Source organism: Lepus europaeus, chromosome 15 (assembly GCF_033115175.1).
Source record: "Lepus europaeus isolate LE1 chromosome 15, mLepTim1.pri, whole genome shotgun sequence".
Classification (NCBI taxonomy): Eukaryota; Metazoa; Chordata; class Mammalia; order Lagomorpha; family Leporidae; genus Lepus; species Lepus europaeus.
In genome coordinates, this window is record NC_084841.1 from 72,982,931 (window position 1) to 73,010,785 (window position 27,855).

Here is a 27,855-nt window from a genome sequence, read left to right on the forward strand (position 1 = left end):
ACAGGCAACTGAATCAGAAAAAATGTGAGCAACAAATATGAATAGCATTCTTAACAAAGGAGTGTATCCAAAATGGACAATAAACATATGAAAATATGCTCAACATCAATAGTCATGAAGCAATCATTAAAACAATAACTATATAACACTACACACCCACTGAAATTAAAGACACTAACAATACAGAGGGTTAAAGAGGTATGAAACAAGCAGATTTTTTCATTGTCAATGAAACACTATGAAACTTCTATAGCTGATATAAGTGATGAATATTTGAGTTTACAACATTATCATTAGAAACAATGCAGCAATAGCACTCTGATACCTTCATCTTTATACCACCAGTGAGAATTGCCTCAGAAATTTTCTGTAGGCATTTGTTTCCTTGGCATGCCCTCATGCCCAGATTCAAGTGCCTGGGTGTGAGTCCTGACTCTGGTCCAGATTCCAGATTCCTGCTAATACATACCCTGGGAGGCAGCAGATAATGGCTAAAGTACTTGAGCCTCTGCCACACAAATGGGAGGCCTGGATGGTGTTCTGGACTCTGGACTTCAGCCTGGCGCAGACCTGACTGTTGTGGGCATTTGAGGAATAAACCAGATGATGGGAAATATCTCTCTCTCCCTCTCTCCTTTTCAAAAAAAACAAGTAAATAAATAAAATTATCTGTTTCACTTGAACTTGTAGTAGTTAATATATCTTGAACCTGTAGGAGTTAATAATATCTTGAATATTAAATCTTGTGTTCTATATTTTTAAAATATTTTTCTCATATATTCTTTTAATTTTATTTATAAGATTTTTTTAATATACAAAATTTTTAAGTTTAATGTCCAATCTACTTTCTTTTACAAAATCTTGTCTATAATATGGTTAGAAAAGTCTTCCCCCTGTAAAGAGTTAAAAAAAATTGCATAATACTTTAGTATGTATTTTTCATAAAAATTTTAATTGCCATTTATGTTATTTTTAAGCAAAATGAATTAAAGTATTTATATATAATTCATTTTTTAAAGATCATTTATTTGAAATGCAGAGTTACAAGAGAGAGGGAAATACAGAGAGAGAAAGAGAGAGAGAGAGAGAGATCTTCACTCCTCAAATGACAGCAATGGCCCTAGGCCTGGACTTGGTCGAAACCAGGAGCCAGGAGCTTCTTCTGGGTCTCCCATGTTGGTACAGGGGCCCAAACACTTGGACCACGCTCCCCTGCTTTCCCAGGCACACTAGAAGGGAGCTGAATTGAAGGGTAGCAACCTGGACTCAAATCAGAGCCCATATGGGATATACAAGGCGGTAGCTTTACCCACTACACCACAATGCCGGCCTCACAGATAATTCATTTCTTGTTATGATATGAAGCTGGGATAATCCCCATATTATTCATTAATGAAGTGAAATTCTATCTTTTTTTTTACAAGTTTGCATGTGTGCATAAGACTCTTCATTTGCTTCTTTTGGTCTGTTTGGTCATCATTACTATCTTTTTAAAAAAATCCAACTTTCTCTTAATACTCTACTTTTCAAACTTTTTCTGACTACTCCTCTCATTAACTCATCCAGTTAAGATTTAGAATAAATGTGTTGTCTTTAAAACAAACTACTCAGATAAGTTGATTGAGTCTTTCATATTTTTATGATAGAGAATCTTCTAATTTTAAGAGTAAACTATATATTCTATTAATTTTATATAACTTAGAAAAAGTCTGAAATTTGTTTTCAGATCTTACATAATTCCTGTTTTGTTTATCCTTCTATGTTTTAAGGTTCTTGCTACTATTGTTTATGGAAATATCTTCTATTTTTTCAATCACATTTAGTATAAGTCTATTTATTTTAGTACACTGATACTCTTTCTATAATTTAACTAAAATATCCTCTGACATGTAGTGGTGTTTTTTTTTTCCTGTTATAACATAAAACAGAATTTTTTTGGTAAAGATTTATTTATTTACTTGAAAGAGTTATGTAGAGAGAGAAGGAGAGGCAGAGAGAGAGGTCTTCTATCCAATGGTTCACCCCCTAGTTGACTGAATGGCAGGAGCTGTGCTGATCCAAAGCCAGGAGCCATGAGCTTCCTCTGGGTCTCCCATACAGGTATAGGGACCAAAGGACTTGGGCCATCTATTACTGCTTTCCCAGGCCATTGCAGAGAGCTTGATCGGAAGTGGAGCAGGTGGGACTAGAACCAGTGCCCATATGGGATGCCAGCACTGCAGGCAGCGGCTTTACCTGCTACGCCACAGTGCTGGCCCCATAAAGTAGAAATTTTATTGTATTTTTCCAATTACTATATTTTTTGAAATGATGACAATTTGTTCATGACTTCAATATTTTAATTAATATATTAATTCAATCATGGCTTCCATTAAAACTTCAATGTCTAGTGATGATAATGGAATCTATGTTTTCTTCTTCCTGCTTTTTTTTTCTTAATGAAATTCGTCCTTGTGTTGTATTTGTAAGTACATGGTACATGGGTTGGGTTTTCCTTTAGTTTGGGGAATATGGTTGTATCATAAGTAAATTTCTTTGCTAAATATTGATTCTACTTAAAAAATTTTAACAATCACAAAGATATTTACATATTTTTCCTTTAAATAAATGGTTGCCATATTAGCCTTTTCATACTTCTTAAAATTATACTAACTTTGCTTTTCGTAATAACCAACTTTCCATGACATTTGTATTTGAATATTTTGTTGAGGTAGATATCCTTATATGCCACTGAGTATTTTATACTGAAATTACAGCTTATCTGCTTTTAAGTTATGTCATATTTTTTCCATGAAAACAGTGAGAAAAAGAGGGGAAAAAAAGGCAGAGGCATGAGAAAGAGAGAAGGAGGAGGGGGGGTGAGGAAGAGGAATAGAGACAGAAAAAGTGTGAACCAGCATGAGTCCTTTGTCCTACCATACACCCAATGCATGAGTCCTCTGAAAACAACAGAACACAGGAAATTAAAAAGGTCTATTAAGGTGGATTCATTTCCTGTCTGCTTCTCGTAATGTGGAAGATCTAAGATAGCTTCTTTTTCTATAAATGTACATATTTTTAAATTGAGTCCCTAAATGTCAGTTATTTTTTAAAAAAATAAATTAATTGTCAGCAAGATGGAGAGATAGAGATGATAGAGATAGAGATAGAGGCAGAGAGGGATGGAGAGAGGGAGGGAGAGATAAAGAGAGAGAAAGACACACACAAAGAGCTTCTTTCTGCTGGTCTACTCCCTTTATAGCCACAACAGCTCCAGGTCAGGAAAGAGTGGGGCTGAAACTGGGACCTGGAACTCAGTCCAGATTTCTGATGTGAGTGTCAGGGGCCCAACATACTTGAGCCATAACTGTCACTGCTGTTTGCCACGGTCTACATTAGCAGGAAGCTGGAGTTAAGAACTGGAGCTGGGAATCAAAACCAGGCACTCCAATATAGGATGCAGTTATCCTAACTAGCATCTTCACTACTAGACCCAATGCCTACTTTCAATTTTTTTAATCTGTTGTAATCTGGTAAATATAAAGAGTAATGGGTTGACTGGATTTGACAAGAGAGAACAATATATTATGTTGTTATAAGTGGTTTTCCAAATGTATTTCCAAACATTAAACAGATTTTCAACTTAGAGGCTAATTTCAGAACTAAATTCTCCTGAAAAATATTAATCTGCAGCACTTTTGTAATGAAGATTTTCTATTTTTGTACTGTGTGTATCAGTGTATATCAGAGATCTTCCATCCTCTGGTTCACTCCCCAATTGGCTGCAATGGCAGGAGCTTCTTCCGGGTCTCCCACACGGGTGCAGGGACCCAAGGACTTGGACCATCTTCCATTGCTTTCCTAGGCCATTAGAGAGCTGGATCAAAAGAGGGACAGAACTCCCTTAACAGAAAGTACTACTCCCCAATCCTGGATGTTTTAGTTGTAATAGTGATCAAATGTTTCTAACAGGGATTATTTCCATATACATTGTCACATGGGAAGTCAGACTAAACCTTTCTTCGCGTGGCTTCAGTTCTACAAGCAGTAGTAATGCCATCTGTAGAAGGCAGAGGCAGACCAGAGCTTCAAAAATAGGGGCAAGCATTTGGCCTAGGAGTTAAGTTGTTGGTTAGGACACCCATATCCCACAATGGAGTACCTGAGTTTGATTCCTGCCTCCAACTCTTGACTCCAGCTTCCTGATACTGCAGACCCTACAACATAGTAGTGATGGCTTCCTGCCACTCATGTCGGAGACCTGATTGCATTCTTGATTCCTAGCTCCAGCCTCTGCCCAGCCTTGGCTAATATAGGCATTTTGGGAGTGAACCAGCTAATGGGAATTCTCTAATTTTTTTAAATTACAATTTTGAGTTGTTTTTGTAAGGATGCCAGAGAACCTAGATCACTCATAGACTGCTGGTAGTATATGACTGTAGATCCCCTCTGGAAAACATTCCCAACAGTTTTTCATATAACTTAACATGCATTTAATATACAGCCCAGAACTTAATGCTCTAGGACATTTATCCTTGATAAATGAAAACTTAAAACATCTCAAATGTACATCGAGTGAATGCTTAGATTTTAGCATGCCCATAGTATGAAATCATATGCAATAAAAGACGTAAACTCTAATACATGCAGCAGTTCCCTTGGACTTCAAAGAAGTTAGGCTTAGACCAAAAGAAAAGAGAGAGAGAGAGAGAGAGAGAGAGAGAGAGAGAGGGAGAGAGAGAGAGAGAGAGAGAGAGAGATTGATTGCCAGGCATTAGGGTTGGAGGAAAGCAAATGTAGATTTAAAGGACCCTTATTGTACAACAGTCCTACATCTTGATTACACAAATCTATATGTGACAAAACTGCACTGAACTGTATACACTATATATACACAAATGCATGTAAAATTGGTAAAACCTCAATAATCTCTAAAACTGTACTGATAGCAATTTTCTGGATTTGCTATTGTACTATACCATTGGGAGCAATTGTAATGACTGACCCAATACTCCCTTGTACAGTTTTTTGCAACTCCCACGGATCTATATTTCAAAAATAAAAATGAAATAAAAATGTTAACAGGCAAGAAAGGGAGGGCAGCTGGAACATGAACTGGCACCCTATTTTTTAAATTTGTTTTCTTCTTTTAGGAAAAATTATTTATAGGATATATCTTCTCATTTTCTGTTTTGTATTAGTCATTAAATTACATTTTATTGCTCTGAGTTAGGGGATTTTGCCTTTATAGATATTTGGAAATTTTGCTGACATGTCTTTGTGACAAAAGATAATTAATTTTATAACTAATTTTTATAAGTTTTAAAAGAATATGTACTCATAATATTGTGTAAAAATTCCAGAAATATTGAGGGTGGTATTCAAATTCCTGGTGTCATTTAAAATATTTCCTTAAACTGTTGAACTTGGAGATGAATCAGTTAGTGTGTATTAATATGGATATTTTTAGGGGGAGGTGCTGACAAACAATCTTTTCTGAGGTTCTTCATATATTTTGCTGCTATATTAGAGGGGACATGTGTTTAAAGATCATCAAGTATAAAATGTACAATGTTTTTATTGGATTTTAATTGTTATCATTTTATTTATTCATTCATTCATTTTCAGCTATCCTAATATAAATTAACTATAACTGAATTTACATTTCTTTTTTTTAACAATTAAGGATTTTTTTTAATAAACTCTGTGGTTTGTTTAGTGACAAAAGGCCACAATACAACATGCACAGAAATTGTTAAAATGTTTAAAACTATGATATATGTATGTGTATTTTATATGCCTAACATACTGGAAAAAATATCTTTAGATTGGGGATTATGAGTGACTTTTTTCTTTTTTGACCTTTTAGTATATTCTTTTTTTAACTTTTATTTAATAAATATAAATTTCCAAAATACAACTTTGGGATTATAGTGGCTTTTTCCCCCTATAAACTCCCTCCCACCTGCAACCATCCCATCTCCCGCTCCCTCTCCCATCCCATTCACAAGATTCATTTTCAATTATCTTTATATACAGAAGATCATTTTAGTATATATTAAGTGAAGATTTCAACAGTTTGCACCCACACAGAAACACAAAGTATAAAGTACTGTTTAAATACTAGTTATACCATTAATTTGCATAGTACAATACATTAAGGACAGAGATCCTACATGGGGAGTAAGTGCACAGTGACTCCTGTTGTTGATTTAACAATTGACTCTCTTGTTTATGGTGTCAGTAATCACCCAAAGCTCTTGTCATGAGCTGCCAGGGCTATGGAAGTCTCTTGAGTTCGCCAACTCTGATCTTATTTAGACAAAGTCATAGTCAAAGTGGAAGTTCTCTCCTCCCTTCAGAGAAAGGTACCTCCTTCTTTGATGGCCCATTCTTTCCACTGGGATCTCACTCACAGAGATCTTTCATTTAGGTTTTTTTGTTGTTGTTGTTGTTTTGTTTTGTTTTTTGCCAGAATGTCTTGGCTTTCCATCCCTGAGAAACTCTCATGGGCTTTTAAGCTGGATCCAAATGCCTCAAGGGCTGATTCTGAGGCCAGAGTGCTGTTAGGTGACAACTAACAGCACCTAAAAGGAAACCTGTTGAATTGAAATGGACACTATGAGAAACAATGCCTTGATCAGCTGTTGTCCTGACTATTGAGGAACAACTTACTGCTTTATTCCTTTTACTATTTTTTTTGTTCTACTTAATACTATTGGTTGAACTCTTTAATTAACACACAATTATTCTTAGGTGTTTAAATGTAACTGAAAGTGATCCCTCTTAAATATAAGAGTGGGAATAAAACAGGGAGGAGATGTACAGTTCACACATGCTCAATCGGACTTACCCCAAGGGTAGAGTTAGAAACGTGCCAGGAGATTCCAATTCAATCCCATGAAGGTGGCATGTACCAGTGCCATCTCACTAATCAAAGTGATCAGTTTCAGTTCATAATTGATCATAATGATAGAATTAAGAGTCAAAGGGATCACATAAACAACAGTAGTGTTTGCTAATACTAACTGATAGAATTAAAAAGGAGAGAACAATCCAACATGGGAAGCGGGATACACAGTAGACTCATAGAATGGCAGATGTCCTAAACAGCACTCTGGCCTCAGAATACATTTCTTTTTTAACATGCTTAAAATTTGAAAAGATATATATTTTTTAAGTCTTAGCATTCAATTATCATATAACCTTTTTCCATCTCATTTATCTTGATTTACTTCACACTCCATGGCTTTCTTATGTATTCTTTATGTTATTTATGAATTTTGTTAAAATATGAACATTTTATTCCATCTGTTCCTTTTCATGATTTGAATAGTTTTTGTCACATTTACATTTTCCCAGTGGGGACTTTTAATTTTTGGAAAACATTTTTTTAACTTAGTTTTGAGATATGTGATGCTTTTCTGACCTTCCATCCTTTGCATATAAACCACTTTTCCACCTCTAAAATACTGTAAGATCTATTCTGCAGTATAAGTGATCTGAAAAGTTTCTATGTAGTGCTGTGAATTTTTGCCTATGCCATTGTCATATTGATTGGCTTAGGAGTTACTATGGTTATTCCTACTCATATAGTCTCCCCAGGATCTCAAAAACTTCATCTATGGATATTGAAACTTTTTATTATCTTACTTTGGCTGCAAATCAAAGAATTCAACCAGAGCTTTAATTTGCAAGAAGTGGGGTCTCTAGGGGAAAATGAGGAGGCTTATGAAATGAGTCGTTGACTTTTTCCCTGAAAGCCTATCACTTTGTTTGTGAGACAGACACATGATCAATGATTTGAATCTAAACATACCAGTGATGAATAGAGGTGAGGGAAGCAAATAAGAACAGGAGGAAAGGAACAGGCAAAGGAATCAGGAAGGAGTGAAAGTGACTAGTGGGTTCAGTATTTCTTCCATTTCCTCCTAGTATGTCCTGTTATGAGGTGGGTACATCCCTTTGGCAGTCTTCATGAGTATGACAAAAGCTGTAATATATTCTTTTTAATTTTTTGAATCTTCTTTTAACTTCTCTCATCATTTGTTATGCCTCATCAATACCCTGTCTATCTATCTTTACAAAATGTGCACATTTCACAAAGAAATGTATTTCTATTTTTGGTTACAGGTACAATACCTGTAGACTACATTATATATTAATGCAACCAATAGGAACATGAAAAGTCAGTAAGTCCTGTAGGACATAGAAATAGGTTAGACAATACTGAATGAAATGCTCTGTATAATCTGTTTTCTGCCACTTCCCAACTGCAATTTGGAAAAAATAAATATTACCATCTTTGAGAAAGTTTGAATTACCAAGTTCCACATCTGATATATGAATATATAATATATATCTAAAATGTATGTATATATACACATGCGTCTCTCTCTCTCTCTCTCTCTCTCTATATATATATATATATATATATATATATATATATAATGAAATTCAATGTTTTCCTTCTGTCTATTCAATGGTCAAATATTTACTGTGTATGATTAAGTTTATTTTTACAATACTACTGTGAAAATATCAATCAAAGAACATAGAAAGCCATTAACTGTAAGAGTGTGAAATCATCAAATTTGTTTAATTCTAGATAACTAAAATTATTTTACCCAAATTTTAAAAGACACCAAAATTGTAATTGCATTTTTGGACATTTTTATTATTTTGCCCTTGACATTCCCTAGGCCCAACATTTCTAAATGCCATTCTTTGAGTTAATTTGAAGTGTATAACATTTCACTTACCAATATTGAGCTATAATGATGTGAAAAGTTTCAATGCCATAGTCATGTAATATTTGTTCAATAGCCAGCAATTGCCATTATTAAGAAGTGAAGCACCTACAAGAAGTGCCAGGTCAGTAAGAGAAACAAATCAAAGGGAGATGAAGTGATCTCTAATGAGCAGAGAAAAATCAATGAAGGGAAAAAAATGAACATATCTCTTAAAATGAATGAAGAGAGACTGGCAGGTGTTTGAATTACAGTTGTTCCATGTAAGTAGTTTCTCTGAGCATTATAGCCTAACTATACTTCTTGTTTGCACTAATTGTCTTGATTATGAACCTATTTTAAAATATAATGTGTTCATTATGCTTGGAAACACTTTGAAAAATATTAGTTTTTTTAATTGTATTTAAGGAGGAAAATTTAGCAAAACCTAACTATGTGAATCTTTCTCTGTGTACAATAGTTAAGCCAAGAAATTCCTCCTACCCCAATTCAAGTAGAATAAAACAGACAAGCAAAAACAAACAAACAAACAAACAAAAAAATGTGTGAATTCTCAGCCTAGTGTGTAGTTTAGCTTTGGAGCTAATTTACTGCGATGTTCTACCTTGAACCATATATAAAATTTCTTGGGAAAACATCAAAACAGGATTCATATGCCCTTGAAAAGCAAAATTATTTTATAGGTCCCCAGAAGATAAATGCAAGCCTCAACAAGAATTGATAATGTGGCACCTCAAAGGTGTAGTTACAGCGATCTTCTGTTCAACTGCTTCAATTAAGTAAACTGCATTAACTTCAACTTAAGAATAGATCTTTCTAGAAAACTACTGAAAGAACCTGAGAATACACAAAAGCAGAACACTAAAGATTTGAGGAGGACATTAAGTTCATCTCTTCACTGCTTAAGTACACTACTGCTTTATGTCTCCCAAAGTTGAGAAGGTATCAGGGGAGTATTCAATACCCCTAAGGTACAAAGGAAATCATTTATACATTTATATTGTCACTGTTTTTAATACAGCTTTTCAGGAGGGCAAAGGAAAGAGTTTTTTGTTTTTGTTTTACAAATATCTTTACTAAAGTCTCAAATCTTTGGATCCCAGGTCAAAGGTTCTATGTTATTCAGATGTAAAGGTTCCCCACCCTGTGCCTCAGAATGCTTCTGTGTTCTGTGGGAGGGTTGGTGTATGTGATCCATCAACTAAAGCAGAAGAGGTGGCATGCCACTTTTGAACTTAGGTTATAGGAGATTTAATTTGTTTCCTCTTTCTCATAGGTAAGTCTGTCTAGAAAAAGCCCTACAAATTGAACAGAGAACTAATACTTCTTTTTTTTTAAACCTTTATTTAATGAATATAAATTTCCAAAGTACAGCTTATGAATTATATTGGCTTCCCCCCTCCCATAACTTCCCTCCAACCCGCAACCCTCCCCTTTCCCGCTCCCTCTTCCCTTCCCTTCACATCAAGATTCATTTTCAATTCTCTTTATATACAGAAGATCAGTTCAGTATATATTAAGTAAAGATTTCAACAGTTTGCCCCCACATAGCAACACAAAGTGAAAAAGTACTGTTGGAATACTAGTTATAACATTAAATAACAGTGTACAGCACATTAAAGACAGAGATCCTACATGATATTTTTTAAAAATTAATTAATTTTCTATGCCATTTCCAATTTAACACCAGGTTGTTTTTTTTTCATTTCCAATTATCTTTATATACAGAAGATCAATTCTGCATATACTTAGTAAAGATTTCCTCAGTTTGCACCCACACAGAAACACAAAGTGTAAATATACTGTTTCAGTACTAGTTATAGCATCACTTCACATTAGACAACACATTAAGGACAGATCCCACATGGGATGTAAGTACACAATGACTCCTGTTGCTGACTTAACAATTTGACACTCTTGTTTATGGCGTCAGTAATCTCCCTAGGCTCTAGTCATGAGTTGTCAAGGCTACTTCTTAATAACACCCACATGAGTAAGCTTGGAAACAGTTTGTTCAGCCCCATAAAAGCCATAGCAATAGTCCATCCAAAAGCAAGATGACAGCCTCATGAGAAACTCAAAGCCAGAAACACTTAACTAAGCTGCTTTTGTATTACTGACCCTCAAAACTTTATACTATTCCTAGGCCGGCGCCGTGGCTTAACAGGCTAATCCTCCGCCTTGCGGCGCCAGCACACTGGGTTCTAGTCCCGGTCGGGACGCCGGGTTCTATCCTGGTTGCCCCTCTTCCAGGCCAGCTCTCTGCTATGGCCCGGAAAGGCAGTGGAGGATGGCCCAAGTCCTTGGGCCCTGCACCCGCATGGGAGACCAGGAGAAGCACCTGGCTCCTGGCTTCGGATCAGCGCGATACGCCGGCCGCAGTGGTCATTGGAGGGTGAACCAACAGCAAAGGAAGACCTTTCTCTCTGACCCTCTCTCACTATCCACTCTGCCTGTCAAAAAAAAAAAAAAAAAAAGCTAAGAAGTATTACACTAATTTTGGGGTAATAATATATAATCTGTGCAATTTCTTTCCATCTTCATTGGAACACAACCCTTTTTCTTTGGGAAATAATTGCTTACTAAATAAGTGATGTCAAAATTTCTCATCAAGTGAGATTTATCCATGGGATGAAAGGCGAATTCAGCATATGTAAATCAATAAATGTGATATACCACATTAACAGAATAAAACAATTAAAAATTATAAGACATTTCAATAGATGCAGTTTTATAAAATTCAGCATTGTTTACTGATAAATGCTGAACAAATTAGGTATAGAGGAAGGTATCTCAATGTCATTTATCAGAAATCCACAATTAACATCGTATTCAATGTTGAAAACCCAAAAGTCTTTCCTCTAATAATAGGAATACAGGAATATGATGAGAATATTTATTTTTACATTTCTATTCAATATATTCTTGGAAGTCCTATTCAAAGCAATTAGAAGAAAAAGAAAAGAAAACTCATCCTCACCTGGAAGAAGAAATAAAATTGTCTCTATTTGCAGATGACATAATTTTGTATATAGAAAACCCCAGAACCTCCATCCAACAAAAGCTGGTAGAGCTAATAAAGAAATTCAGTAAAATTATGGGATACAAAATCAAAATATATAGATCTGTTTGTTGTATGAGATAGACATTAAGTCTTTTGGGTAGTATGTTGGCTAGGAAGCCCATGACCCACATCAGAGTAGTTGGGCTTGGCTCCTGTCTCTGCATCCTAATTCCAGCTTCCTGATATTGTAGACCCTGAGAGGTAGCAATACTTACTCAAGAATTTAGGTTTCCATCACCCATGTGGGAGACTTGGATTGAATTCCTGGCTCCTGGCTCCCACACTCCCACTATTGCAAATATAGTGGGAGTGAAGCAAAAGTTGGGAGCATGCTCTCTCCCTTGTGTTTAAAATAAATGTTAAATGCTGAGTAATCTAAAAGAAAGATGTTTACAAAATCAGTTATGTTTCTATACATGAAAAGTGAATAATCTGAAAAAAATAAAGAAAAATCACTTTCTTACAATATTCAAAACAACAAAAAAGTTAGGCATAAATTTAATCAAGGAGCTAAATGATCTGTATGCTAAAAATAATAAAACCTAGGAAAAAGAAATTGAAGAAAACACAATGGTCATGGATTGGAAGGATTAGTGGTGTTGGAGCTGGTGCTGTGGCATAGTAGGCTAAACCTCTGCCTGTGGCACCAGCACCCCATATGAACACTGGTTCATGTCCCAGTTACTCCTCTTCCAATCCAGCTCTCTGCTATGGCCTGGGAAAGCAGTAGAAGATGGCCCAAATGCTTTGACCTCTGCACATGCATGGGAGACCTGGAGGATGTTCCTGGCCCTGGCTTCAGATTGATTCAACTCTGGCCATTGCAGCCATTTGGGGAGTGAACCAGTGCGTGGAAGATCTTTCTGTCTCTCCCTCTACCTGTCTGAAATTTTACCTCTCAAATAAATAAATAAAATCTTTAAAAAAAGAAAAAAAGAACACAAAATATACAGCAGGTATCCATTAAAAAGAAAATAATTAATGTTATTACAATTTCCTTGCAATTTATTGAATCGTTGAAATAATTATACAAAATACTATGACATTTTTTGCAGAAACACAAAAATAATCCTAAAGTCAAACATTGCCACAAAAAAGTCCCCAAAAGCTATAACAGTCTTGAACAAGAACAAATCTGGAGACATCACACTTCCTGATTTTGAAATATATTTAAAATTGTAGTCATAAAAATAGTCTGGTACTGGCATATATATAGACCCATAGACTAGTGGGGAAGGAATCTAGAAACCCCCGAATTAGCTCACACACAGTCAACTAGTATTCAAGTAAGGCACATGAAGTGCAAAATAGGGAAGAGGAAACCATTTTAATAAATGATGTAGAAAATATTGAATATCCACATTCAGAACCATGAAATTGGACCCTTTTACTACACACAAAAGTCAGCTAAAGATGGGTTAGAAATCTCAATGTAATATTTGAAATCACAGAAGAAAATATGAAGAAGAATTTCAATGAAATTGGGAAGTTATTTTTTTGATATGACACTAAAAGCAGAGTTAACTAAAGTCAAGATAAACGATTGAGGCTATATCAAACTAAAAAGCTTCTGCACAAAGAAAAAATCTCCAATTATATGGAATAGGGAAAAATATGTTCCATCTAAGAAGGGATTAATATCCAAAATGTATAAGAAACATATACAACTCATTGCAAAAATTAATAAACTAAAACAAATTAAACATTTATTTAAAAATACATACAAATGACCAACAAGAAATGCAAAGGTGTTCAACATCACTAATATCAGGGAAATGCAAGTCAAAACAACAATGAAATACAAAACCTACTAGTATGACTAAAAAAAAAAAGTCAAAAGCCAAAATAGGGGTGGGTGTTTGACCTAGCAGTTAATATTCCAACTGAGATGCCTGGGTTCAAATCATAACTGCAATCCTGATTCCAGCTTCCTGCAAATATGTACCTTGTGAGGCAGCAGGCAATGACTCGAGTAGTTAAGTTCTGTTACCCACATGGGAAGTCTGGACTGAGTTCCAGGCTCCTGGCTATAGCTTGGCCAATTGAGGGCATCTGGGGAGAAAACTAGTGGATGGGAGCTTCATTATCTGTCTTTGTCTGTATGTCTGTCTTTATATTTCTCTGCTTCTCAAATTTTTAAAAGGCCAAAGTAAATATTGGTGAGAATATGGAGAAAAGGCAATCATGGTTTTTGTTTTTTTAAGATTTATTTATTTATTGGAAAGTCAGAGTTACACAGAGAGAGAAGGAGAGGCAGAGAGAGAGAGAGAGGTCTTCCATCCGCTGGTTCACTCCCTAGTTGGCTGCAATGGTAAGAGCTGCGCAGATCCAAAGCCAGAAGCCAGGAGCTTCTTCTGGGTCTCCCACGTGTGTTCTGGGGCCCAAGGACTTGAACCATCTTCTGCTGCTTTCCCTGGCCATAGCAGAGAGCTGGATCAGAAGTGGAACAGCTGGGACTTGAACCGGTGCCTATATGGAATGCTGACACTGCAGGCTGTGGCTTTACCTGCTACACCACAGTGCTAGCCCCAAGGCAATCCTTAGTTTTTTTGGGGGGGAATATATATTGATATAACCACTACGAAAAACAATATAGTGAAGCTATCCCCTAAAATTAGAAATACAACTACCATATGATACAACAATTCCACTTCTGGGTATATAGTCAAAAGAAATAAAATCAGCATCTGAAAAGCAATTGGTGGGCGGCACTGTGGCTCACTAGGCTAATCCTCCACCTGCAGTGCCGGCACACCGGGTTCTAGTCCTGGTTGGGGTGCCAGATTCTGTCCTGGTTGCTCCTCTTTCAGTCCAGCTTTCTGCTGTGGCCCGGGAAGGCAGTGGAGGATGGCCCAAGTCCTTGGGCCCTGCACCGGCATGGGAGACCAGGAGGAAGCACCTGGCTCCTGGCTTCAGATCGGCGCAGCACACTGGTCCTAGCAGCCATTGGGAACCAATGGAAGGAAGACCTTTCTGTCTGTCTCTCCCTCTGTCTAACTCTGCCTGTCAAAAAAAAAAAAAAAAAAACAACAAAACAAAACAAAAAACATTGGCACTCTCACTTTCATTGTAGCCATATTCACAGGTATCTATCAGTGATAAATGAATAAAAGGAACAGGATTGAGTACTAATTAGTCCTTAAAAGAGGAGGGAATCCTGACATTTGTGGGAACATGAATGACTTTGCAGTAGTATATCATGCTAATTAAAATATCATTTTTTTTTTTTTGACAGGCAGAGTGGACAGTAGAGAGAGACAGAGAGAAAGGTCTTCCTTTTTGCCGTTGGTTCACCCTCCAATGGCCACCGCGGTAGGCGCGCTGCGGCCGGCGCACCGCGCTGTTGCAATGGCAGGAGCCAGGTGCTTATCCTGGTCTCCCATGGGGTGCAGGGCCCAAGAACTTGGGCCATCCTCCACTGCACAGAGAGCTGGCCTGGAAGAGGGGCAACCGGGACAGGATCAGTGCCCCGACCGGGACTAGAACCCGGTGTGCCGGTGCCGCAAGGCGGAGGATTAGCCTACTGAGCCGCGGCGCCGGCTGACATTATTTTGATTTGGATTACATTGAGTCTGTAAATTACTTTTGGTATTATGAACATTTTGATATTAATTCTTCCAACCCATGAACAAGGAAGATTTTTCCGTTTTTTTTGTGTCTTCTATTTCATCTTTACTATTTCGTCATTTTCATTGTAGAGATATTTGACTCCTTGATTCAATTTATGCCTAGATATTTAATTTTTTGTAGCTATTGTGAACAGGATTGATCTTAGAAGTTGTATCTCAGCCATGGTATTGTCTGTGTATAGAAAGATTATTGATTTTTGTGTATTGACTTTATTTCCTGCTACTTTACCAAGCTCTTCTATGTGTTTCAATAGTCTCTTAGTGGAGTTCTTTGGATCCCCTGTATATAGAATCATGTCCTCTGCAAATAGGGGTAGTTTGACTTCTTCCTTCCCGATTTGTATCCCTTTGATTTCTTTTTCTTGCCTAATGGCTCAGCTAAAACTTCTAGGAGTACAATGAGTAGTAGTGGTAAGAGTGGGCATTCGTTGTCTAGTTTGGGATCTTAGAAGAATGCTTCCAACTTTTCCCCATTCAATAAGATGCTAGCTGTGGGTCTCTCAGAAATTGCCTTGATTGTGTTGAGGAATGTTCCTTCAATACTCAATTTGCTTAAGGTTTTCATCATGAAAGGATATTGTATTTTATCAAATGCTTTCTCTGCATTTGATAGTATGAAATAATCATATGGATTTTGTTCTTCATTTTGTTAATGTAATGTTTCACATTTATTGATTTGCATATGTTGAACCATAATTTGAAAATTTTATACCTAAAATCTCAATCAGGTTTACAATTGCAATTCATTATTAGTTTGTTTTATAACAAATTTATTTTTAAATGAAAAATCTTATTTGAGATATAGAGAGATAGGCAGCAAATAAGTGGGTCTTTTTTAAACCCATTCAGCCAGGCTGTATTTTTTAAATGGAGATTTAAGGTCGCATACATACAAGGTTACTATTGATAAGTAACAACTCGGCCCTGCTATTTTTCTGCAAATATTCCTATTGTTTGCTTTGGATTTCCTTTGTATTTTTTCTAAGAGATTTTCTGCCTTCACATTCTTTCATAATGATGACTATCTTTCTGTGTTTCTGTGTATAGTACATCCTTCAACATTTTTTGTAAGTGTCCACGAGTGGAGACAAATTCATTCAATTTCTATTTTTATGGACAGTCTTTATTTCACCTTCATTCATAAAATAGAGCTTTGCAGGTTACAATATCCAGGGCTGACAGTTTTTTTTTTTCTCTGAAGACTTGGACTACAGCTCTCAATTCTCTCCTAGCCAGTAGCTTGCTCTTTTCTTTCTTTCTTTCTTTCTTTCTTTCTTTCTTTCTTTCTTTCTTTCTTTCTTTCTTTCTTTCTTTTTCTTTTCTTTCTTTCTTTCTTTCTTTTTTTCTTTCTTTCTTTCTTTCTTTCTTTCTTTCTTTCTTTCTTTCTTTCTTTCTTTCTTTCTTCCTTCCTTCCTTCCTTCCTTCCTTCCTTCCTTCCTCCCTTCCTCCCTTCCTCCCTTCCTCCCTTCCTCCCTTCCTCTCTCTCTTTGCCTCCCTCCCTCCCTCCCTTCTTGCATGCCTGCCTGCCTGCCTTCCTACCTTCTTTCCTGCCTTCCTTCATTAGAGTTACACAAAGAGGAAAGGCAGAAAGAGAGAGAGATAGGTCTTCCATCCGCTGCTTCACTCCCCAGTTGGCCGCAATGGTCAGAGCTGCACCGATCCAAAGCCAGGAGCCAGGAGCTTCTTCTAGTCTCTCACACAGGTGCAGGGGTCCAAGGACTTGGGCCATCTTCTGCTGATTTCCCAAGCCATAGAAGAGAGCCGTATCTGAAGTAGAGCAGCCTGGACTTGAGCTGGTGCCCTTTTGGGATGCTGGCACTGAAGGTGTCAGCTTTACCCACTACTCCACAGCGCTGGCCCCAGTAACATTTCTGATGAGAAGTTAGCTGCAAGTCTAATTGGAGATCTTCTGGAAGTAATCTGGCATTTCTCTCATGCATGTTTTAGAATCCTTTTCTTATGTTTTATTGTTGAAAATTTGACTACAATGTGTCATGGTGAAGATTTTTTCTGATCATGTCTAAAGGAGATCTGTTTACCCATTGTATTTTTTTTTAATTTTTTTTTTGACAGGCAGAATTAGTGAGAGAGAGAGAGAGATGGAAAGAAAGGTCTTCCTTCCTTGATTCACCCCCCAAATGGCTGCTACGGCTTGCGTACTGCACCAATCCGAAGCCAGGAGCCAGGAGCTAGGTGTTTCCTCCTGGTCTCCCATGCAGGTTCAGGGCCCATGCAGGACTTGGGCCATCCTCCACTGCCTTCCCGGGCCACAGCAGAGAGCTGGACTGGAAGAGGGGCAACCGGGATAGAATCTGGCGCCCCAACCAGGACTAGAACCGGGGTGCCAGCGCTGCAGGTGGAGGATTAGCCTAGGAGCCGTGGTGCCGGCCTACCCTTGTACTTGAATGTCCCATTCTTTCTCCAAATTAAAGAAGTTTTCTGTAATTATTTCACTAAATAGACCTTCTAATTCATTCTGTCTTTCCACATCTTCAGGAACTCATAAGACCTGTGTGCTGAGTCATTAAATAGTATGCCATAAATTTCCAACACTGTTCTTAATTTGTCTAACTTCTTTTTCTTTTTATTGTCTGATTGGAAAATTTCTGAAGATTTGTCTTCCAGCTTGAATACTCTTTCATTTGCTTCACCAAGTCTGTTGTTAAGGCTTTCCACTATATGTTTTATTTGACATATTGAATTCCTCATTTCTAATATTTCAGTTTGATTTCTCTTCAAAATTTCAGTTTCATGGGAAAATTTTTTATCCGTGTCATGTATGGATTTCTTTAACTCGTGAATTTCTTGTCATTGCTTTTGAGTAATCCTATGATGAATCTTTTGAATTATGTTTCAGACATTTCATCAATCTCTTAATCTTTGCATTCTAGTATCAAAGTGTTGTTGGCTTCCTTTGGAGGCATCATGCTGTCTTCTATATTCTTGTTTCTTGAGTTTTTACATTTATTTTTAGTCATCTGTGGAAATACTTGCTGGGTTTTGCCTCTGATGGCTTTTATCTTTGAACTATGCCTCTGTGGCATAGCGAAGTGTCTGCTCTTGCAGTGAAGACCCAGAGGGTGCTGGGTATGCCCAGGAAGCTCTGGTCAGTGCTCCAGGGTGTGGCTAGTATCCAGAGTGACACCCAAGTTGGGCATGGTAGATCTCCTTTTGTTAGCAGGAAGGAGGTCATGATCTCCTCTGTTGGCATAATCACACTCCCTCAGCTCCTTTCTTCCAAGGTGATCAGTGCCTGGATATTAGTCTACAGTGGGTGTAATACTCATCCATGCTACCACATGAACCACAGAAAGGATCTCTGCAGTCCTCAATGTGAGCACGGATCCCGCTGCAATGACCCACCGAGACCATCAGGAAGCTCTGAGTGTGTGGAGCCATACACAGTGCTTGCCCAGAAACCCAGTTATATCCTTCACCCTCTTGTGCAGTCAGAGTTTCCAGTCTCAGCACACAAGGCTCCTATAGTCATGGGGCACACAGGGTCCACTCCTCTCCTCTGGACTGTCTCTTCCACAGAGAGGCAGAGACATTCCCAAAGCCAACTACCTGTGTTGCTTGACCTAGGTGGTTTGAGCCCTGGACTCTGTGATAGTTGAGAGGTTGGGGACATCTCACAATACTACATGGGTCCCCAGCCCCTGTCAATCCTCCCAGCCAGATGCAAAGTCATTGGGGAATGCAGATTTTTCCCTTTGGTAAAATCCTTGAATTACACAGATGTACAAGAGCAGGCTCTATCCGTTTCACCATGGTGGCTTCTCCCCACTAATTGCTGGGTGTGCACAAGAGCCTCTGTAGCTGGTACTGATGTAAGAATGGCTCCTTCTTCCAACCTGCTACCCATGTGCATACCCTAGCTGCCACAACGGCTACTGCTGTCAAGATGGTATCTTGTTCCCACCAGTTGCTAGACACATTCAAGAGCTGGCACAGCTGCTATTTTTGTCCAAAGTGGTCCCACTCTCTCAGCGGATTGACGGCCTCTGTTGTGGGGAGAGGGATGGAGAGAGAGACACGTGCCCTTTTCTTTTCACTGGGTTAGCAGGTACTCTGTGCCCCTTAGGGCTCCAGGCTGGACTCAAAGACAGTGTAGTCCACCAGGTCTCCCTCCAGCTATATCCCCAATGGTCTGTTCTCACCTCACTCTCTAATGCTGGTGCTTCCTCAGGCTCTTGGCTGCTGGGGTTTTGTGTTGGGTCCATGCTTGTTGCTATGCATCCACACATTCCACACTGATCCACAGCACCCCTCTTCCTTCTGTAGAATTTCCCCTGCAGTTTTCTCTCTTATTCTCCCCTGAGAATGTACTTCCTGCACTTTTTAAAATGTTTTCCCCTAGCCTAAAGCAGTATTTCTTTTCCCTATTGTACCATCTTCTAGAATATGTCTTCCCTTTAAGAATTGTATAGATTTATGTTCTGCAATTAAATACATTTGTTGACCATTACTCAAGATACTTTGTCTTCTAACTTTCAATTCTCTGTATAAATTGGAGATAATAATAGTACTAGATTGTTGAAGAGACAAATTGAGTAAATATATCTGAAGTACTGAGATAGTGGTGGGATTTTGTAATTACTGCATACATACTTCTTCCTGCTTTATTCCTTCCCTATCACCCTGGCAATCAGGGATAGTACCAAGGGTATCTCATCCTGCTGTTAGGATCCTCACCTCTAATTTAGAGTTTATTGTCCTTAATTGTAATCTCCTCTAGTCCTATAGTGAACTTCTTATTTCTATAGGCTATTAGCTGAGAACCCCAGATTTGGGGCTCATCTGTTTGCCAGCATCAATCTATTAGACAACATTCAAATTTAAATATAACTCACCTATTCAATAAGAGACTATCTTAAAGTATTTTAAACAAAAAGTAAATATCAGTAATTGCTGGTTGCTCAGTTAGAGGGAAAAAGAAACACTAGTTGCTGTAAGGGCCACAGTAGCAAGTGATCCAAGAGTTACAGAGAAGAAACATAGGCCAAGCTGGTTTAAATGCAGTCTTCTACTTAAGCAAGAAATCCAGAACACCTCCTATCTCTGCCATAGTTATCTTTAGTCATTATGTATATACAATTTGATTTAATGTTTCATTTCTTTTAAAAGATAGCCTTTCATTATTATAAACATGTTTTAATGATTTAATTAAAAAGTGGTAAGGAAGTAAACTTTTAAAAGAAGTACAAAGTCACACAAATCCACATCTCCAGCTTGGAAATAATTCTCCCTAGTGTTTGTCATTCACATATATTATATTTCAACCAGTTTAAAATGCCATCGATGTTAATATGGCCCATTATTTTATGAGTCATAAGATAGAAACAAAAATATATTATCTAAACTATGATATAATACTTACATTCCACATATAATAATTTTTATGTCTTGAAAAGCTTTTTAAACATGTTTGTACAAATATTTTTATCACATGTCACACTTAGAAATATATAAAAAAGGAAAATATATACCAATAAAATTGATTAAGATATTCCAAAAATTGCTAGTGCATGAGATATTGACTGACTTAGATTTTTTTTTTTTTGTCTAAGAGTGGTCAGTGTACATTTCTCCCCCTTAATATCTGCTGCAACAAAATAACAGTGTTTCTTAAAAGAATGTTCTACCATCTTCTCTGAGAAAAATCCAGCTACATATGATACGTATTATGACATTTTTGATGTCTATGCATAGGCAATGATGAGTCAGTTATGTTACCTCATTGATAAAACTGATAATATCAATTCATTATTCATAGATATTAGGACATCAGAAAAGATAAAGAACAGTTAATTTCTAGTCTGGAAATAGAACTGATACATGGAAATTTAATAGCAACAAAGAAATGCAGAACCACTTAGAAAACTGTTAAAGAACTTAAAAAGGCAAATAGAGGTAGGCAAGAAAACCCAGAGCTTAGCTACTTAGTGAAACTGTTCCTATTTTGAGGATGAAAAGAGGAAGGAATGAGACATAGTTATCTGTGCGTATGAGCCAGGCTGCCTGGTAGACACTGGAATTATGTAGAGTTTAGGCAGTAGACTTGGAGAGGCGGGCTTGACGTAGAGTGATGGGAGAGGTGTCACTGCTAGAGATGCCTTCTACAGTCCCAGGAGGAGGAGAGAGATGTCTTACTTCTTACCTCCCCTTCCACAGTATCTTTCTGGTTGGAAGGTAGAGGAAGGTAGTTCAGCAAGAACCCAAAGAAATTTGAATGCCAGGTCAACAGTGCAGGGGAAGAGGGGAAATGGGCCTGAGAGTAAATGTATTAATAGTCAGCATTTTAGAATGGATTAAATGTAGTATTTCTCTGTCACTTTTACTATTTCTGCAATGAATGCGGATGCATGCCATTTTGTTACCCAGCTTTTACATTCACATTCTAGTACTTTTTTTTTTTTTGCTATATAGGGACTGCATTATTTAAATATAGTTATTAGAGACAATCAAAAACTATGTGCATTTTTATGTAACTATAAATTTCCATTAATTTTGTGTTTTCCTTTCTTAACGTAGCTTTTGTTGCCTTCCTTATAAAAATATGTGCCCTCCAGAAATTGGCTTGAATAAAGAAACAAATATGCAAGTTACAATTTTTCTGAGGAGGCCTTTTTTTAGAGTGGAGAGCTTGTGTTTGTATTTAGAGGCATATGAATGTTTCAGTGCATTCTGTAATCCCACATGTACCTACTGATTAGTTATTTGGATGAGTTATCTAAACTTTGAATGCCAGTGTCTTCTGCTACCAAATGGGAGTAACTTCAACTTCTTAATTTATTGTGAAACCATACAAAGTTTACCTGCTGCATAACCTGTGTTCAACACATATTTTCCCATCCCTCCAGCAACAGTCTTAAAGAATTTCATACAATTCCCCGTTCCTTTTTTATTTATAACAAATGACATATTTAAAACTAATTTACTCCCAGTGAGTTTTCACTTTGTTCCTGCGACTGCAATTTAAGAATGTGCTTTGAAGCAAACAGTATGATCAATGTGGTCTACAAAAGAAAGAATGCAATCTACAAAAGTTGTTTTGTTGAAAGCAGCTGAATTGTCAATTCCTGCTGATTTATATTAAAATTCAATGGCAGTTTAACCACTGCCTTATTTTGACATTGATAATGCAGGGCTCCAGACCTGAAAATGTAAAATGATTATTCATTGACTCCATCCATTCATTGACTTCATCCATTCATTCATTAATGTAACAGATATCTAATGCTCACTGATGTCAAGCAGTATACTAACTTCTGGAGATACAATGGAAATAAAAACAAACACAGAAAAATTTCTTACTGATTGTTTCATATACCCTTTATTCCTTTCTATATATCATATTATTTATTATGGGTTTTGGTAGTTCTTGGTCACCATAAGTTTCAGTTCTCTCCTCAAACTTCTTTGTGTATCTGCTCTGCTAATGAGTGTTATACTTTGATGTGTTTCCATGATGGTAGTTATCATTCTTTCACTTCTTATGTAAGCATTTTTTGTATTCACCTGGTGATGATGAATTTCCATAGTTTTTGTTTGCCTGAGACTTTCTTGTTCATTTCTGAAGGGTAGCTGCTGGAAACAGTTTTCTTTGTTGGAAGTTCTTTTTCTTTCAAGTATTTAAATATATCATTTCATTTTCTTAAGTAAATGTTACTCTGTCTTAAGAATATGCACAATTATTGTTAATCAAAATGTGTATAAAGTGAAGAAATGGAAATTATAATTACTGTGACTTGATTTTCACACATTGAATATATGTGGTGATTGTACATTTTACCTCTCAAATATATACAACTAACACAATAAAAATTTAAAAATCATTAGACACTGAACAATGAAGAAAAGAGAGTAAATACAAAGAAAATACTCAGGGCCAGCATTGTAGCATAGTGGGTTAAGCTGCTGCATGTGATGCTGACATCTCATATTGGTGCCTGATCTAATTCTAGCTGCTCCACTTCCAATCCAGCTCCCTTATAATGCACCTTGGAAAGCAGTGGAAGATGGCCCAAGTACCTGGCCCCTGCACCCAAGAGCGAGACCTAGAAGAATCTCATGGCTCCTGTCAACAGCCTCTGCTGTTGCAGCCATCTGAGGACTGAACCAGCAGATGGAACATCTCTCTCTCTCTCTCTCTCTCTCTCTCTCTCTCTCTCTTCCCTCCATTTCTTCCTCTCTCTCTGCCTTTCAAATAAATAAATAAATAAATCATTTTTTTAGAAAAGAGAAAATACTCATGTGGATACACTCACAGGATTCAGTCAATAGGGGTGAGAGAAACTTCTATTAAATAACTACATGGAAGTATAGGCACATATTAATTACAAAAATCTATGAAAAGTAAAATTAAAAAAATACTACTAGAAATCAAAACAGGAACCCTACTTTAACTTGCCAATTAAGAGAAGACTTTTTAAATAAGAGACATTTAATCAGAGATCTGAGAGATTAGTAGAAGTTAATAAGGAAGAGTAGAATAAGACTATGGATGAAAGAACTAACTAATTTACCCATTTTTTTAAAAGTGGGCTTCTACTTCCACTGAATTATGATACTATTAACTTAGTAAATTCCATTTAAAATATTTAGTAAATTCCATTTTGACAATTAGTAATCTGGGATTTTTACTTCAAGTTTTCTGTTTGTGTTAATTTGAAGCACATGTTATTATTGAAAAATGTATTCATAAGTTTGTGAAAATATCTCCAATTTTATATGTTGGACTTTTGTTGCTTGCTTGCCCTTTATCTTGGTGACTTGACTCATTTGTGCTCTACATATATGCACTACTTGGTTAAAAGGAAAAGAAACTGCATTTACAATAGTTTAATAAAAAAAGAATGTAGTGGCCCTTGTATATTAAGGTTTATTTTAAGAAATTAGGCTTTGGATGAAGATAGCAATTAAAATGCTATCACACTGTTTTTAAAAATGATCTCACTTATATAATACTTGAGAAATAAGCTGTTTGGGATCATAATATATACCTCATTGTTGACTTTTATAGAGTAGTACCCATAGTTTAATAACTTTGAAAAATCCAGGTTTGGTAAGGACTTGACTTGCAGCCATTTTTTCATGAACTAGAAACGTGTTCATTACATGGAGAGCATAGAAAGATGTGCATTGTTTTGTATGCAGTTCACTGAGAGTATATTTTCTTAAATTTGAAACCAAGTGAATTTGTTACATAATTACTGTCAGGAAGAATGACTTCAGATTAGCTGTTCCAAAACCAAAGATAACATTTTTTTTTCTTTTTACTTTTTTAAGATTTTTTTTTATGTTTTTGAAAGAGTTAGAGGGAGGAATAGAGAGAGAGAGAGAGAGAGAGAGAGAGAATATTCCATCTATTGGTTCACTCCTCAGATGGCCACAATGACCCAGCATTGGACCAGGTTCAAGTACGGAGCCAGGAGCTTCTTCCCAATCTCCTATGTATGTGGCAGGGACCCAAACATTTCAGTCATTTTTCTCTGCTTTCTCAGGCCACTAGCCAGCAACTAGATCAGAAGTGGAGCATCCAGGATACAAACCAACACCCATATGGGATATGGATGTTGCAGGTGGCGGGTTTAACCAGCTATACCACAATGCTGGCTACAAAAAGGTATCTTTCACCTTTGGTAGATGTGTTTAAAGAATATACTACCTTGGCTGGCGCCGCGGCTCAATAGGCTAATCATCTGCCTTGCGGCGCCGGCACACCGGGTTCTAGCCCTGGTCGGGGCGCCGGATTCTGTCCCTGTTGCCCCTCTTCCTGTCCAGCTCTCTGCTGTGGTCTGGGAGTGCAGTGGAGGATGGCCCAAGTGCTTGGGCCCTGCACCCGCATAGGAGACCGGGAGAAGCGCCTGGCTCCTGGCTTTGGATCGGCACGGTGCGCCGGCCGCAGCGGCCATTGGAGGGTGAACCAACAGCAAAGGAAGACCTTTCTCTCTGTCTCTCTCTCTCTCTCACTGTCCACTCTGCCTGTCAAAAAAAAAAAAAAAGAAAAAAAAGAATATACTACCTTTCATCCATAAATTCACAGCATATCTGAGTTGAAATCTTTAATGTGACCTTGTATTATTAAATATCTGTAGATACCTCACTGAAGAACACACAAATACAAACCCATGCAAGTACACAAATTCACTGCATATTTTCTAGGCTAATTTTTCTTGTTACTGTCTCTTTGGCACGAACTTTAAAGCTTCTATATCTATGGATTCATTTGATGTTGGGACTTTCCGGTGGCCCTGTGGAGACACTAGGGTGAGCTCTCGGAAATTATTTATTGTTCTACCTACGTGCAGAGGAAGAGGTATTCTACTAAGTTAATTGTTTTTTGTATTTATCACATTTATTCACTCTTTTCTGAAGCTCTCTCCCCAATAAAACATTGTTATTTCTGCACCTTTCTTAGCCTGTTAACCCCTGTCTGGCTTGGGTTTGAGCACCAATAAAGAATGCATGCACTAGAGGCTGTTCCAGGTATGCGACCTTAAATTCACTACTGCTCAATGCTACAGGAGCTTTATGGCAATTAATATATATATATATATATATATATATATATATATATATATATGGCTGGCACTGTGGCACAGTGTGTTAAGGCCCCAGCCTGCAGCACCAGCATACCATATGGGTGCCAGTTCTAGTCCCAGCTACTCCTCTTCTGATACAGCTCTCTGCTATGGCCTGAGAAAGCAGTAGAAGAATGGCCCATTCATTTTTCTTGCTTTACTTGGAGTAAAGCAGGATATAACAGCACCTTAAAAATGAATGTGAATTTTTAGATATGCATTTTAATGGCAGTCTATTGTTTTCATCAGGTATTCAAAATGATCTGTAACAAAGAACTGGTTTGCTATGTCACCTGATATCTTCATTTACTTATTTGAAGGGCAGAGAGAAGAGGAGGGGGAGAAGGACTGGGAAGGAGAGAAAGAGAGTGAGAGCAAAGAGAGAGAGAGAGTGAGAGAGAGAGAGAGAGAATGCTCATCTGCTGATTCACATCCCAAATGCATGCAACAGCCAGGATTTGGCAAGGCCAAGGACTAAAGCCTGAAACTGGATCTGGGTCTCCTGTATGGGAGGCAGGGACACAAGAGCTTGAGTCATCACTTGTTGCCTCCTAAGGTGCACATTAATAGGAAGCTGGAATCAGAGGTGGAACTGGAACTTGGATCCAGCCACACTGATACAGGCTGTGGGCATCCCAAACCTTGCCTTAATTGCTACCTAAATTTTCAAATCCCTTACTTGATATTATCAAAGCTATGTTTAGTTGAATGAAAAAGTCTAAAAGGTTTTACACCTGGTCATTGTAACTCGCATAATTATAAATATGCCTATGTAACAATTTAAAACAAAATATCAAATACATTAGTAACAAAAAAACATAAATCATAAAATTTGGTCCAGTGAATATATGTATTTTTGGTGTTTGAATGTTCAAAAAGTATGGCTCTTGAGAAACTGACTGGTCTTTATGTTGTGGAAGCCATAGCTCAAGAAATATTGTATTTCCCTTTTCTTTCTTTACTGTAAGACATTACAGTGCCAAATTGGAGGCTCATTGCTACCTATTCCACTCTAGGGCATACATTTCATGTCACTTTTGAATTTATTCTTTTGTTTCTACTTGTTTACTTTTGCCACAAATTCTTCCCTTCTTCCTGATGTGTATTTTGCTGCCCTATGTATTTTTATAAGCTGCTCTAAATCATTTCAGAAAGCACTGAATGTACAAATATAAATGAATAAGAAAATAAGTAATAATAGTGACTGTGGCAGCATATATATCTTTTTGTTTTATCTGTGGCTTTTTGCATGATTTACAGTTTAAAGTCATTTCACAAATGATTTTTAAATTATAGCATGTTTGTAGTTAACTTGTACTTATTTATTATTGTATTTAAAAAAGCTGCTAATATATACTTAGTAAATATTAAGAGAAAAAGGAACTAATATTGAAAAATGAATTCAGGATTCAGTGTTTTGGTACAGTAGGTTAAACCACTGGCTGGTTTGTCAGTATTCCATTTGAACATCTGTTTGAATCCTGGATGGTCAACTTCCAATCAGGCTTCTTGCTAATGCACCTGGAAAAGCAGCAGAAGATGGTCCATGGGCTTGAGTTTTTGCCATCCTTATAAAAGACCCAGATGGAGGTCCAGGATCCAGGATCCTGGCTTCATTCTGGCCCAGCCCTGGATGTTGTAGCTATTTGGGGAGTCAACAAACAAATGGAAGATCTTCTCCTTTGTGTCTCTCTCACCTTCTCTCCCTGTAACTCTGCTTTTCAAATAAATAAATAAATCCTTCAAAAATGAATTCAAAGCATATGAAGCTCTCCCTTACCTACCCTTGAGGCTTGAAACCACACTTTATCCATATTGCATTTGGCAAAGGCATTTCTTTGCAGCCA

The 27,855-nt window shown here is 37.2% G+C and overlaps 1 long non-coding RNA gene across 1 annotated transcript in view; it reads left to right on the forward strand.

Moving 5' to 3' along the window:
- The window catches only part of LOC133774558 (uncharacterized), a 163,414-nt gene that overhangs the window by 20,695 nt on the left and 114,864 nt on the right, over positions 1–27,855 (forward strand). The gene's annotated exons all lie outside the window — the stretch shown is intronic.